This window comes from Capra hircus, chromosome 18 (genome assembly GCF_001704415.2).
Source record: "Capra hircus breed San Clemente chromosome 18, ASM170441v1, whole genome shotgun sequence".
Taxonomy (NCBI): Eukaryota; Metazoa; Chordata; class Mammalia; order Artiodactyla; family Bovidae; genus Capra; species Capra hircus.
The window spans coordinates 47,655,273-47,670,579 of record NC_030825.1 but is presented as its reverse complement, the minus strand read 5'-3'; positions in this window follow the sequence as shown (position 1 = coordinate 47,670,579).

The following is a 15,307-nucleotide window of genomic DNA, read 5'->3' as shown; positions in this document are numbered from 1 at the left end:
TTTTGCCATTTACCTTATTTAATTAACATTATCTCACTTCCACCAATTATTGACTATACAACATTGCACAAATTATGCAGTGTCTGAGTTCCTCAGTTTATTTATTTTTAAGCAGTGATAATTATGTGTATCTAATAGAGTTTTTGTGATGACTGTCAGAAATTTTAATAAGCCCATGCTCAATAAATACTAGTTATTGTCATTAATTAATAACAGTATTACTGTTAAGGACATAAGTCTGGGTGGCTCAGATGGTAAAGAATCTGTCTGCAATGCCAGAGACCCGGGTTCAATCCCCAGGTCAGGAATATCCCCTGGAGAAGGGAATGACAACCCACTCCAGTATTCTTGCCTGGAGAACCCCATGGACAGAGGAGCCTGGTGGGCTACAGTCCATGGGGCCTCAAAGAGTTGGACATGACTGAGCGATTAAGCATACATACATGTTACTGTTAAGGAGTTAGGAGTTCATGTAAGAGGTGGGCCTTATGAATATATCAAATGTGAAAAAACCTTCAAAACCACCTCTTCTGAAAAACAGTAGCAAAGTAATTATCATGAGAAGATGTTCATTTCAAGGGTTGTAAAATTTGAAGATTAGAAATGGAACAGAAGAGTAGTCAAAGAAATCTGTCCAATTAAGGAATCTGAAACCACCTGCAAGTATAACTTCAAGAGAATCAAAACTAAAACTACAAACTAGAAGTGAATGGCAGTGAATTCTGCATATCACAACCAGTCCATGGGACTTCCTCGGTGATCCAGTGGTTAAGAACCTGTACTTGCACTGCAGGAGGCAGTTTGATCCAGGAGGCATGGGTTTGATCCTGCATGATGCCTGATATGGTCAATAAATAAATTAACAGTTCAGTGTAACCAAAGCTGTACTCCTATCAGAACCCAAGGTATAAAGGTAGATTAAAGGATCCAAGTAAATCTCCAGCATCTACTCCTTGCCAATCACATACTAAACACATTAAGTGAATGGTCAACTAAAAGGGAAATTATCACATCAACCCAAGTTAACAGTAAGAATGATTATTAAAAATAAAAGAAAAATCCAATAAAATCAGAAACAATAGTAGACCTAAACTGAAAGTTAACAATAGACCTTCCCTGGTGGTCCAGTGGTAAAGAATCCACCTTTCAGTGTAGGGAACATGGGTTTGATCCCTGATCCAGGAAGATTCTACATGCCCCAAGGCAACTAAGCCAGTGTGCCACAACTACTGAGCAGCCCATGCACCGCAACTAGAGAAAGCCCATGTGCAACAATGAAGACTCAGCACAGCCAAAAATTTTTAAATGCATAAAATTGTCAAAAAAGAAGTTTTAATAGACAATTGAGAATGCTGATGTAGGAAGAAAAAGACATTTAGCAGTATAAATGAGGAAGAGGTATTTTTAAAAAAATAGCTCCTGTGCATGACTATTTAGAAATCTAGAAAGAATGGATTTTTGTAAAAATATCAAAATTGATTTAAGAAAATATGGGATTTCTGAACAATCAGTGATTGTGGAAGAACATAAAAAGTCATCCAAGCTCTGTCTCTTTAGAGAAAACAATTTAACCTACAAAACCCTAAAGAACAAATAATCCCTGAGAGAAGCTTGCCAATTTATCATCAAGGCTAAATAAAATTATGATTAAAGAAATACAACAAGGATAGCTCCCGAAGAACAAACTGTAGGTAATTATCATTTGTGAAGATAAATAGAATTCCAGTTAATTTGATCCAGTTTATCATAATTAATTTTAGATAGGGTGTCTGGAATTGTACCCAGGTATTTCTGGATTAAATATTCAATTCAGTTCAGTCGCTCAGTCGTGTCGACTCTGCAACCCCATCAACCGCAGCACACCAGGCCTCCCTGTCCATCACCAGCTCCCGGAGTCCAACCAAACCCATGTCCATTGAGTTGGTGATGCCATCCAACAATCTCATCCTCTGTCGTCCCCGTCTCCTCCTGCCCTCAATCTTTCCCAGCATCAGGGTCTTTTCCAGTGAGTCACCTCTTCGCATCAGGTGGCCAAAGTATTGGAGTTTCAGCTTCAACATCAGTCCTTCCAATGAACACCCAGGACTGATCTCCTTCAGAATGGACTGGTTGGATCTCCTTGCAGTCCAAGGGACTCTGAAGAGTCTTCTCCAATACCACAGTTCAAAAGCATCAATTCTTTGGCAATTCTAAGATTCTCAGCTTTCTTTAAATATTAGAATTTTGATATTGTAACTGCAGGATATGATGGTGATGGGGGAAAAGGCCTTGATCCAACTCCAGGGACATCCAGGTAGGGCCTATGAATGAATCTGAGAATCTTAGAAAACACATCCCCTCAGACCTTGTGGTAGCCTGGGGCAGAATACCCATTGCACCCAGTGTCTGGGGCAGAATACACATTGCACCCTGATGCCATCCATCTTCTCAGTCATCCTGAGTGTTCAGCCAAAATACCTGCATTTTCTGCATATACCACTGCCTACAAAGGGTTTAGAAAGCAGTGTGCTGTATGTCATTTTTCTTTAAGTGGCTTAATGATTAGGATGTACTGTTGGAAGGGCTCAAAGCTATGACATTAAGAATTATCTCTCATGGGACTTCCCTGGTGGGATGGGGCTTCCCTCATAGCCCAGTTGGTAAAGAATCCGCCTGCAATGCAGGAAACCCAGTTCGATTCCTGGGTCAGGATGATCCGCCGGAGAAGGGATAGGCTACCTACTCCAGTATTCTTGGGCTTCCCTTATGGTTCAGCTGGTAAAGAATCCGCCTGCAGTGCAGGAGACCTGGGTTGGGAAAAAACCCTGGAGAAGGGAAACGCTACCCAGTCCAGTATTCTGGCGTAGAGAATTCTATGGACTATACAGTCCATGGGGTCACAAAGAGTCGGACATGACTGAGCGACTTTCAGTGGATAAGACTCTCTGCTTCCTCTGCAGGGGGCACAGGTACCATGCTTGGTCAAGGAACTAAGATGCTGCTTGCCAAGCGACACAGCCACAAAAAAGAAAAATAACTCGGAATAGTTTAAACGCAGGCACAGGATAAAAATTTTCAAGTTAAATTTTGTATTCACATAAGTGAATCTTCACACATTCATCTCACCTTGTCGCCCTTCATATAGCAATCACTGCTGTCAAGTTCATGTATATACTTCCTGATTTCTCTGCTTAAGTGTAAACATACACATAACACTCTTTATAAAAATGTTTTATATAAGCGGTAGCAAACTTCTGTACATTTCTGTGAATAGTTTTGCTTAGCCATATACCTTAAAGATTAGACCACATCAATACAAAGTGGCCTTATTCTTTGTAACAGCTGCATAGTATTCCATATGTGTTTCATACTTAACTTCATCAATTTAGTTTTTAGTAATTTTTTGCTCTTTCCATCAATCCAATAATATCCTTGCACATACATTATTTTATATATGTGTAATATATCAAGATGAATTTCTAAAAGTGGAAATGTTAGATCAAAATGTATATACTTTTTTAAAGCTTTCTATCCTCACAGACTCTTACAATGTATCCAGTGCTCCCATGACCAACTTCAATAATTACCATTTTATGGCCAGGCTTGTTTTATCTGTATTTATTTCCACCAACTCCTCCAACTCCATGTTGTTTTTGAAATAAAACCCAGATATATCATTTCAACTATAAAAATTTTAATATGTATCTCTAAAATACATCACAATTTTACAAAAGATTTTCACACCTTAAAAAAAATTGAGAGTACTGCCTTAATGTTATTACATATCTGATAGGCAGTGTTCCCTTCTGATTGTTTCATGAATGTCAATTTTTTTTAAGTTAATCTGGATCCAAATAATGTCCAAAAATTGAAGTTGATTGTTATGTTTTTTAAACCTCAGTCAATGCGTTCTCCTTTATCCTTGTTTTTGCCTCCAGCAATTTAATTTTTGAAAAAACTATTTTGTTTGCCTTACAGTTTTTTAGACCTTGGTTTTTGCTGGCAGATCCCAGTGGTCAGTTTAACCTGCTCCTCTATCCTTGGTTATTTCCTATGAGCTGGTACTTGATATCAAGGATACATTGAGGTTCAATTTTTGTTGTTAAGATTTCTCATAAGTGGTTAATATTGAGAGGCATAATATTTAGATGTCTTTTTATGATGTAGCAGCCATTGATGTTCAGTTGGTAAATCTGTTAATAGGGACTACAAAATGATATATTATTTCTTTTTCCTTCTTTAGCTAGAATACTTTTATAAAGAAAAACATCCCCTAAACTGCTGTTCAGTTACCCATGTAAAGAAAGGCAAGTTTCCAAAATAATGAGCCGGTTCTCTAGCCTACTGCAAAGGTAATCAGTGAGTTTAGGGTGGTGTGTATGTGAAACATACTCAGTACATTTAAATCTATGTAAGCTGTATTCTCATTGATGCTCAGATTGTTCCCTGTGTGGTTTGACACAGGAGTGTCAAAAAGGACACTTGTCTTTGATCACTGACCTGGTGTCTGCAACAGTAGGATGCCCCGAGCTCGTCTTGCTCATTTCCCTAGTTCCCACCTTGATGTAGCCATTTTCTAAGGAGTCCTTTTTCTTTCTGGTATTTTTGGTACTTTCCAAAATGGTATTTAGAAACCACAGTTGCTAGTTGTATGTCATTCTGCTGTTTGGACATTTTCTTATATAAATACACATTTTAGGCCATTTTGTACAAATCACTCAAGTGCCTTCAGGAAGATTATGCATCTATGCATCTGCCCACTTTACATGAGATCCCAAAGCACCGCATTAATTCATCTAATATTTATTGAATGTTCACCATTGGCTGGGTGAAAAATGGAAAAGTCACTTTTGTTTTCTCTTTCATTCCTTTGATTATGATGAATAGTGATGACCATTGTTCACATATTTGTTGACCACTGGTTTTGCTTTCAGCATGGTGCCTAAAATATAGTAGGTGCTCAATAAATATTCATTGATTGGATAGATTAATTGTATGTTCATATGCTTTATTCACTTAATACTGAGGTAGTCATATTTTTCTTACTTAAAAGAACTATTTTTGAGAGGAATAAATGTGTACAAAATTCCTAGTACAATGCCTGAAATTCACCAAGTGTTAGTTCCCTGGCCTTGTTGTTTGTGTCCATTGTCATTTGTGCCTCTGATTTGGCTTATTTTTCTACTTTAAGATAAAGAAATTGAGGGACTTCCCTGGTGGTCCAATGGCTAAGACTCCACACTCCCAGTGCACAGGGTCCAGTTCAATCCGTGGTCGGGGAACTAGATCCCACATGCTGCAACTAAGACCCAGTGCAGCCAAATAAATAAAAATTTAATTAAAAGAAAGATAAGCTGAGAGTCAAAGAGACAAAGTAGTTTGCCCAAGGCCTCTTAAGTGGAAGATCCTAATTTCAAGGACAAGGGCAAGACAGGGTAGAGTTTCATGTGTACATATTTGAGTGTATGACTGAAAAGGAAAAAGATCAGTGTTTTTTCAGATAATCTATAAATTTCAGTCTGAAAAAACACTGGTGGCTCAGACGGTAAAGAATCCACCTGCAATGTGGGAGATCTGGGTTTGATCCCTGGGTTGGGAAGATCCCTTGGAGAAGGGAACAACTACCCACTCCAATATTATGGCCTGGAGAATTCCATGGACTGTATAGTCCATGGGGTTGCAAAGAGTCAGACACGACGGAGTGACTTTCACTTATAAATTGCAGTCAGTTCATGGCCCTAACACAGAAAGTGGAAATACTAGGAACAAAAAGATGAAAAAACTTAATAAGATTTTTGTTTGTTTTATCCTTATAAAAAAGTAAAAATGCCCAAATAGAATATAGAGAATATAGGAAAATGGGAGGGAAAAACATTTACCTTAAACATAAATGTTACCATTTTTGCATACTTCCTTCTAGCTTCTAAGTTTTTAAAACTTCAAACTTTGTCTTTACTATGGAACACTTCAAACATACACAGAAGTAGAAAGTATAGTAGAATGAGCCCTCATATTCTCATTACCCTGCTATATAAACCATCAGCCCAGGGACTTCCCTGGTAGCCCAGTGGTTAAGACTTTGCCTTCCAATGCAAGGGGTACGGATTTGATCCCTGGTTGGAGAGGTGAGATCCCACATACCTTACAGCCAAGCAGAAGCAATATAGTAACAAATTCAATAACTTAAAAATAGTCCACATCAAAAAAAATCCGAAAAACCATCAGTCCGTGGCCAGTGTTGTTTGTCTGCACTCACATCTACTTCCTGTTTCATTGGATTCTTTTGAAAGCTGATCTCAGATGTTATATGATGACATCTGAAAATGTTTCAGTAATTATATCTTAGAGAGACTTTTTAAAAATATAAGTGACTTTTAAAAAATTCTAAAAAATTCGAATTTCTAATCCTGAGCCACTAGTAGAAAACAGTAAAATTTTCTACCAAATCCATTTTAGCTGATTCTCACTGTGATTGCAGAGAAAGTTGTTTCATATGCATAGGAGAATTAAGAATTTAGGAAAAGACTTTCCTAGAAACGACATTCTCTCCCAGATTCTCTTTTCTTTTCAAAAAGAAAAATTTCACAGGTGTGATTGTGAAATGTGAAGGGTTTTTTATTGCTTGTATTAAAAATAACTGACATGGTTCAAGTCTTAACCATAATTCTAAATCTTTGATATGTTTAGAATTGCATTTGCTACTCTGTTCCTAGGAGGCAGTCAGATACCTGTTGAATGACTGAGTTAATAAAGTAGGCAAGTAATAGAATATTGTTATGGTGAGGAAAGATGTAGGTGGGGAAGTTCCCTTTACAAAAAAAATAAAAGTTTAAGATAAATATAGATGCGAAATTCCTCACTTAAAGTCACCATGCCTTAAACCTTGGCTGAAGAATTTCACGAGTAATTCCAAAGAATTAACTTTTTTTGCGGGGGGCTGTGCTGTGTGGCTTGCAGGATCTTAGTTCCCTGACCAGGGATCCAACCCAGGTCCCAGCTAAAGCACTAAGTTTTAACCACTGGACCACTAAGGAATTCCCAAGAATTCACATATTTTAATTTTGGAAATAAAGTTTGATATTTCATCTTTGTTAGATTTATAAGCAACATTAATGATGGACCAGGTTGCTTTACTATTGCAGCTAGGAATCCCTCAGGCATCTCAAGTGTGATCTCTAAAGCCAGGTTTTCCTTTCCACCACCCCCACCTTACACCTCCAAAATCCTCTTTTCCTTCCACGTTTCTAATATATCTTCTAACAATGTCCCAGTTAGCCTGGTCTCCCAAGCCATAAATAGACTATTGGCTATGAGTTCTGGTACCTTATCTTCCATATGTGAAATATTAGCTTTAGGATCAGGTCTGGACTCTGTCACTAGATAGATATGATAACCTAGCTTCTCTAAGCATCTGTTTGGGGCTCATAATAGTACCTCATGGAGTTATCATGAAAACTTCAGTGTGAAAACCTAGCAGAGTTTCCAGCACAACAAAATCAGAAAGGAAAGTCTGATGTTACATAACAATTCAAAGTTACTTTAGTAATTGCAGGCATACCTAAATTGAGGAAAGATGTATGACTAGATTCCTAGTCATACAAATAAGCTCCTCTGATTCATTAAATGGCCTCCCCATTGCCCACCCTGATACCCAGGGACCCTCCTTGGCCTGCCTCTCCCTGGCTATTTTGAAATCTCTTTTGCTTCTACCACTGGGGCATTTCTGGAACACACACCCCTTGGTGAGTACCATGAAGAGGTACTTTAGGGTGATAAGCCCTGGGCCAGAATTCCTGAGTTCAAGTCGAAGTCCAAGTGGCCTTGAACTAGCTTCATAATTTGTGTCTAGGTAGTAATTCTCATGTGAGGATACAAATAATATATGCTTAGAGCATGTCTGGAACATAGTAAAGGTTGAGTACATGTTTTTTAATTCAGTTCAACTCTATTGAGCACCTACTATATGTCAGGCACTATTCTAGGCCCTGGAGATACAGCAGTGAACAACACAGACAAAAAGCCCCTCCTTCCTGCAGACTGTATTCCAAATAGGGGAAGAGAGACCAACGTCATAAGTCAATTTTGTAGTATGTTGGAAGGTGTTATGCATTGAGGTGAAAAAAAGGGCAGGGTAAGGAGATCAGGAAGGGGAGGGAGGTTGCAATACAGCGGTTGCTAGTTATTGTCATCACCAAGTATTTAATAATTGTTCTTTTATATATGTTAATACATATATATATGTCTTACTTATTAATTAATGAACTCATTACTGTTTATCATTTGTTGTTGTTTAGCCACTGAGTCCTGTCTGACTCTGCGACCCAATAGACTATATATAGACCACTAGGATCCTCTGTCCATGGAATTCTCCAGGCAGGAATACTGGAGTGGGTTGCCATTTCCTTCTCCAGGGGATCTTTCCAACCCAGAGATCAAACCCACAATCTCCTGCTTTGCAGGCAGGTTCTTTACCACTGAGCCACCTGGGAAACGCTTATTTATAGTTGTGCTGTGCTAAGTCACTTCAGTCATGTCCGACTCTTTGCGACACTCTGGACTGTAGCCCACCAGGCTCCTCTGTCCATGGGATTCTCCAGGCAAGAATACTGGAGTGGGTTGCCATGCCCGCCTCCAGGGGATATTCCTAGGATCAAACCTGTGTCTCTTTCCTCTCCTGCATTGGCAGGTGGATTTCTTACCACTAGCGCCACCTGGAAAGCCCTTATTTATAGTTATTAAGTGCTAATTAAGTAGGGGGATTCCCTGGTGGCTCAGATGGTAAAGCGTCTACCCATAATGCAGGAGATCCGGGTTCGATCCCCAGCGGGAAGATCCCCTGGAGAAGGAAATGGCAACCCACTCCAGTACTCTTGCCTAGAAAATTCCATGGTTGGAGGAGCCTGGTGGGCTACAGTCCATCAGTGATCATTGTTTATCACTGTTACAATTTTTATTATTGTCTTAAGTCAGCCCTCATCATCTCTTATCTTCCATCAGAAAGCTGTATGTAAAATCAAGTATAACTACGTTCCATCAATAGTCTTCACTCACTTAAGGAATAGAGTAACCTAACTGAACCTTAGCTCTGCTTTGCTCACCAGCTCCAGCTCTTAGGCCTCCCTCTGGATCTATCTAAGTCACTTGTAGCTCATTCTCACAGCATATTGTGATTTCCTGTGACATAATGACATGAGAAAGGGACAGTGTCACTCTGTGACCAAATCTGAAATGAGAGACAATAATGCTCTGCAACCACAAAAATCACATGGTTCATGCTACATGGTTCAGGGTCATGACTGTTCTTCTAGCTTCTAATACCCAAGGGGACGTGGGGACTTCCCTGGTAGCCCAGTAGCTAAGGCGCCACACTCCCAATGCAGGGGGCCTGGGTTCCATCCCTGGTCAGGGTTCCTGGATCCCACACACTGCAACTAAGAGTTTGCATGCCACAACTAAAGATCCTTCATGCTGCCACTAAGGCCTGGCACAGCCAAATAAAGAAAGATTTATTTTTAAAAAGCCTGACATGAAGGGGAAAGGTATCGGGGAAAGACAGGAGATTTTCTTGGGCAGCTTTCACCTTCGTTAGATGCCCAGAGTCCTGATGCAGGAACTGGAAGGAAAGATGCTTCAGACCTTGGCAAGCAAACACATCCACCCTTGGGGAACACAGATGGCCTCTAACTAAGGACAGAACCCTTGAAATCCAGAGGGCAGCCCCTGGCTTAGGCTCCCTCCTGGGGATGGTCAGGGTCTTGAGACACTTTAGCTGGGGAAGGGCAGAGAAGAGGCTCCCAGACTCACCTGACTGTGCCCCACCCTCCTTCAACCTGGGGGATCAGTCCTTACCCTCTGACCTGCATACATCTTTTCTGATACCCACACAGTCCCGCAGCTCTTACCGCTTATACCCACACCAGCGGGGAAATCAGCCCCCTCTTCCTTTCTCACCCATGATGCCTGGGGATATAGTAACAGCCCGTTTTGCAAATGAAACAGACTTGGGGTGGTTAAAGCAAATATTGGGCTTAGTAGCAAGCCCAATAAGATACCTCAGAGAGACAGTGAGGAAAAGCTACAACAGAGACTTCCCTGGTGGGCCCATTGGTTAAGACTCCACCCTTCCAATGCAGGGGGCATGGGTCCATCCCTGGTCGGGGAACCAAACTATGATCCCATGTGCTGCATGGTACAGCCAAAAATAAATAATTAAAGAAAATTTTAAAATAAAGAAAAATCCACAATGGGAAAAATAGGACAGTGGGAAATGGCAGGGGTGGGGGTTGGGGGGGCATAGGAAATGGGACAATGGGGAAAAAAAGAAACAACCAAAACTGAATTTATATCTAAGGAGTGAAAGCGAAAGTCGCTCAGCTGTGTCCTACTCTTTGTGACCCCATGGACTATATCCTGCCAGGCTTGTCTGTCCATGGAATTCTCCAGGCAAGAATACTGGAGTAAGTAGTTGCTCCCTTCTCCAGGGGATCTTCCCCACCCAGGGATCAAACCCAGGTCTTCTCCAGCATTGCAGGCAGATTCTTTACCTAAGGAGCCATAGCCTAAACCAAAATCACAAAGATTTACTCCTATATTTTCTTCTCAGTTTCATAGTTTTAGCTCTTTGATCCATTTTGAGTTAGTTTTGGCATATGGTATGAGGAAGAGCCCAACTTAATTCTTTTGCCTGGAGATACACCATTTTTAATTACTATTCTTTCCCCTACTGTATGCTCTTGGCACTGCACCTTACTCTTATAATCTATCATCTTATTTTTGACCACAAGGTTCAGAACTACCCCTGGTATGAGAAGGAAGGGAAGGAAGGAATGGTGACTACTAATATGCTTTTTGGAAATCTGCAGAAAAGTTCTGAGTTTAATTTCATACTGGCACTTCTGCTTAGTTATGAGGTGAAATTCGAGAGAATTTTATCTACTGCTAGAAAAATAAATGTTCGACTGAGTTTCAGCTACCAACTTGCAGTGCATTTTTAAAATAATTTTATTTATGTACTTATTTATTTTTGGCTGTGCTGGATCTTCGTTGGTGCGCAGGGTTTTCTCTAGCTGTGGCAAGTGGGCACTGCTCTCTAGTTGTGGCGTGAGGGCTTCCCATTGTGGTGGTTTCTCTTGATGCAAAGCACAGGCCCTAGGGCACGAGGGCTCAGTAGTGGTAGTTCCCAGCCTCTATAGCACAGGCCCAATAGTTGTGGTGCATGGACTTAGTTGCTCCTCGGCATGTAGGATCTTCCAGGACCAGGGATCAAACCTGTGTTTCCTGCGTTGGCAGGCAGATTTTTTACTTCTGAGCCACCAGGGAAGCCCTCAAAATCCAATTATACGTGTTATCTGAACTAGTATTAATTGTGCTTAGAATGAATGGTTTTATTGTTAGAAGAAAAAGATTAATGAAATGAAGAGATGTGTTCAAGTTCCACTGCTGGATCAGAAAACATAAATAATGGCAATGTTGAGAAAAAAATGTTGATTCAGCAGACTTCTTAGAGCAACATTATCAAAGGAAAAAAATACAAGACTTTAACACATATATATGGAATCCAGAAAAATGGTACTGAAGTATTTATTTACAGGGCAACAATGGAGAAACAGACATAGAGAACAGACTTCTGGACATGGGGAGAGGGAAGAGAGGAAACTTACATTACCATGTGTGAAATAGATAGCCAAGGGGAATTTGCTGTACGGCTCAGGAAACTCAAATAGCGGCTCTATATCAACCTAGAGGGGTGGGATGGGGAGGGAGATGGGAGGGAGTTTCAAAAGGGAGGAGATATATGTATACCTGTGGTTGATTCATGTAGAGGTTTGACAGAAAACAGCACAATTCTATAAAGCAATTATCCTTCAATAAAAAAAATAAAAGACTTTATCATGAAGGTTATTTTTTAATGGTTTATCAAATATATAAAATTCAAGGAAAAATGTCATGCCACAATATATTTCTCTATGGTTATATTCTTACCAAAAAAAAAAAAAAGAAATTAATTCAAGATACATGAGGGACATCCTCGGTGGTCCAGTGGTTAAGAATCCACCTTACAGTGCAGGGGCACAGGTTCGATTCATGGTCCAGGAATGAAAACCTCACATGCCACGGAGCAACCAAGCACCTGTGCCACAACCACTGAGCACGCTCTGCAACCAGAGAAGCCACAGCCACAAGAATCCCACACGACGCAACCAGAGAGTAGTCCCCCCTCACCGCAACTAGAGAAAGCCCATACTCAGCAACGAAGGGCCTGTGAGCCACAACAAAGACCCAGCACGGCCAAAAATAAATAAAAATTAATTTAAAAAAAAAGAAACATGGACATACAGCACACCCACCTGCTGCTGTGTCCAGAGAATGCTGTGCTGTGCCATCCAGATCACTGTTTCAGGACCAAGGCACTTGGTCCTTCATCTGCTTGAAGTGCTGGCTAGTAATGCCTTGCAGCTGAGTTCCCCCCAGTGCATGCTCTCAGCTAAAGAAAGATTTCCATTTGCAACTACGTCTGGTGATGAATGTTAACTATACTTGTGGTGGTGCTCATTTTGCCCTATATACAAATGTCAAATCGTTGTGTTGTACACCTCAACTAATAGAACATTATATGTCAATTGTATCTAAATTTAAAAAAAGACAAAAGATCAAATAAAGATTGCAATGTGATATCCCCTTTCTAGAGATGCCTTATACATGCACACATCAGAGATACTGTGAGCTTGGTTCCAGGCCACCGTGATAAAATGAATAACGCAATAAAGTGAGTCACACCAATTTCCCAGGGCATATGAAAATTATGTTTACTCTATACCATAGCCTATTAAGTGTACAATAGCATTATATCTTTTAAAAGTACATACCTTATTTTTTAAATCCTTTATTGCTATAAAGTACTAACCTTCATCTGACAACGCAGGGTTGTCACAGACCTTTAATTAGTAAAAACCACAATATCTGCAAAGCACAATAAAGTGAAGAATAAAACAAGGTACACCTGTGTCCAGTTACTGGCTGATGCTAGAGATTCCAGCCCCATTGTCCCAACTTGGAGAACTCTGAGAGGCCATCCATCCAAGCTCCACAGCTCCCCTAGGCCTGATGTAGAACACCCGAGGAAGAGGCCCTCCCAGGGCTTGAGATCCAGAGCTTCTTGGAGAGGGCATGGCTATGGCTCACCGAAGGGCAGAGAGAAAGGTGGTGGTGGATCTTGCTGGAAATGTGCCATTTGGAACTTGTTGGAATGGAAATCCACTCTGGTGTGTCTAGGAAAGCTGAGGGGAAGTGTCTCACCCGAGGCACTCTGCTATAAAACCACCCAAAGAGGACACTTCCCTAGTGGTGCAGTGGTTAAGATGCCTTGTTTCCACGGCAGGCGGTGTGGGTTCAGTCCCTGGTCCGGAACTAAGATCCCACGCAGCAGGACTACGGGGGCGGGAAAAAACAAAGCTCCTGGCCACTAGGTGCTACTTGGCTGCGATGTACTTTATGTTGTGCAGCGCCCTGGTTCAGGAGAAGCTGAGTACACCGTGGGAACCTGGTGCTAGAAAATGCCCACACTGCAGGAGCTGGGCATCAGGGAAGCCAAGCCCACTGTAGGAGCCTGGCCATCGAGCACAACAGAGCCAGGACGCAGACCCCCTTTTCCATTCTGCAGTCTCCATCAGCCTCTACTGATGAAGCTTATCATCATGCCAGCTGGCAAAGAAAAAACTTTTTTTAATGACCCTATATTCATTTTCACAAAAGAGACAAAAGGGTGAATTTAGAGCTAAAGGGCAATAAATCAGTAATCAACACTGTCTGTCTCTTGGACTAATTAGCGTAGCACGCTCTACATACATGTAAACCCCTATACAACTGCAAAATGAGAAACTTAGTTGTGTAACTAACAAGATACAGCTGTCCTCCTTACGAATGAAGAAATTCTCTCCCTTTCCCCTAAGTGAGATGCACAGACCCCAAAAGTCACTGTATCCATTACTGGCTATGTTAATTAATCCTCAAGTCACAGTCTGACTGAATACTAGTTTAAGGCTCAATTGTAAACTAACTTCCAACAACTTGCATACAAACTAAAAAGGTATCAAGGAAAGAGGAGAAAATAGCATGAACAAATAAATACCTACAGTAGAAAAATGGGCGACTGGCCATTCTTCGTGGCTCAGATGGTAAAGAATGCCTGCAATGCAGGAAATCCAGGTTCAATCCCTGGGTCAGGAAGATCGCCTGGAGAAGGGCATGGCAACCTACTCCAGTATTTTTGCCTAGAGAATTCCATGGACAGAGGAGACTGGCAAGTTATAGTCCATGGGGTCGCAAAAGTAGGACACGACTGAGCAACTAACACACACAGAGGCAAATAAGAGACTTCAGTGGGGGCCAGTGCTAAGATTTGGGGCTCCCAATGCAGGGGGCCAGGGTTCAGTCCCACAATCTGCAACTAAAGAGCTCGCCTGCCATAACAAACAGCCAGCACAGTCAAGCAAGTACATGTGTTTTTTTAAATAGGCAAATGGGAAATATGGAAAGCCACTACAATTTTCATTTCTGTAACCAGTCACAAGGCCATAATTGATAGCTTCCTTCTTCCTCAGCCCATTCTGTATTCCCACCACCCTCAGCCGGAACCTCATCTGCTCCAGGTTCTTTACCTGGTGGGGTGATCTGTTTTGATTGTCTCCTACTCACCCCACTGCTAAAGGAGGGTTCCTTTACCTTCACCTTATTTGTACTGACTTGCATTTGGTGTGACAAAGTATCAGTGAAACAACTCAGGACTTGGCACTTTCACTGCTGAGGGCCCAGGTTCAATCCCTGGTGGGGGAACAAAGATCCTACAAGCCATACAGCTCAGCCAAGGAAAAAAAAAAACAAAAACGATTTTGGGATATAGTGTATATAATTTTTCCATAATAAGTCAACAGATAAATTAGAACTCTACATCTCAATAATAAGGGCATATATCTCATCAAACCAAACCTACACGGCTGTGAAATACTAAGAAGCAATTCTTTTTAGGCCATCAAGTCTGGCATAGATTTGATATAGTCTATTTCCTTAGAATACTAATACTGCAGACTTCACAATACTTTTCATTTATGTGACATATCAAGATAATTTTATGAGGGAATGCCCTGGCAGTCCAGTGGTTAGGACTCCATGCTATCACCAAGGGTTTGGGTTCAATCCCTGGTTAAAGAACTAAGATCCTGCCAGCTATGCGTACTGCCAAAGGGAAAAAAAAAAAACACAAAAAGATAATTTTATGACAGTTTAGTTTTATTTAAATTTAACTCTATACTCACAGGATTGAACATACCAA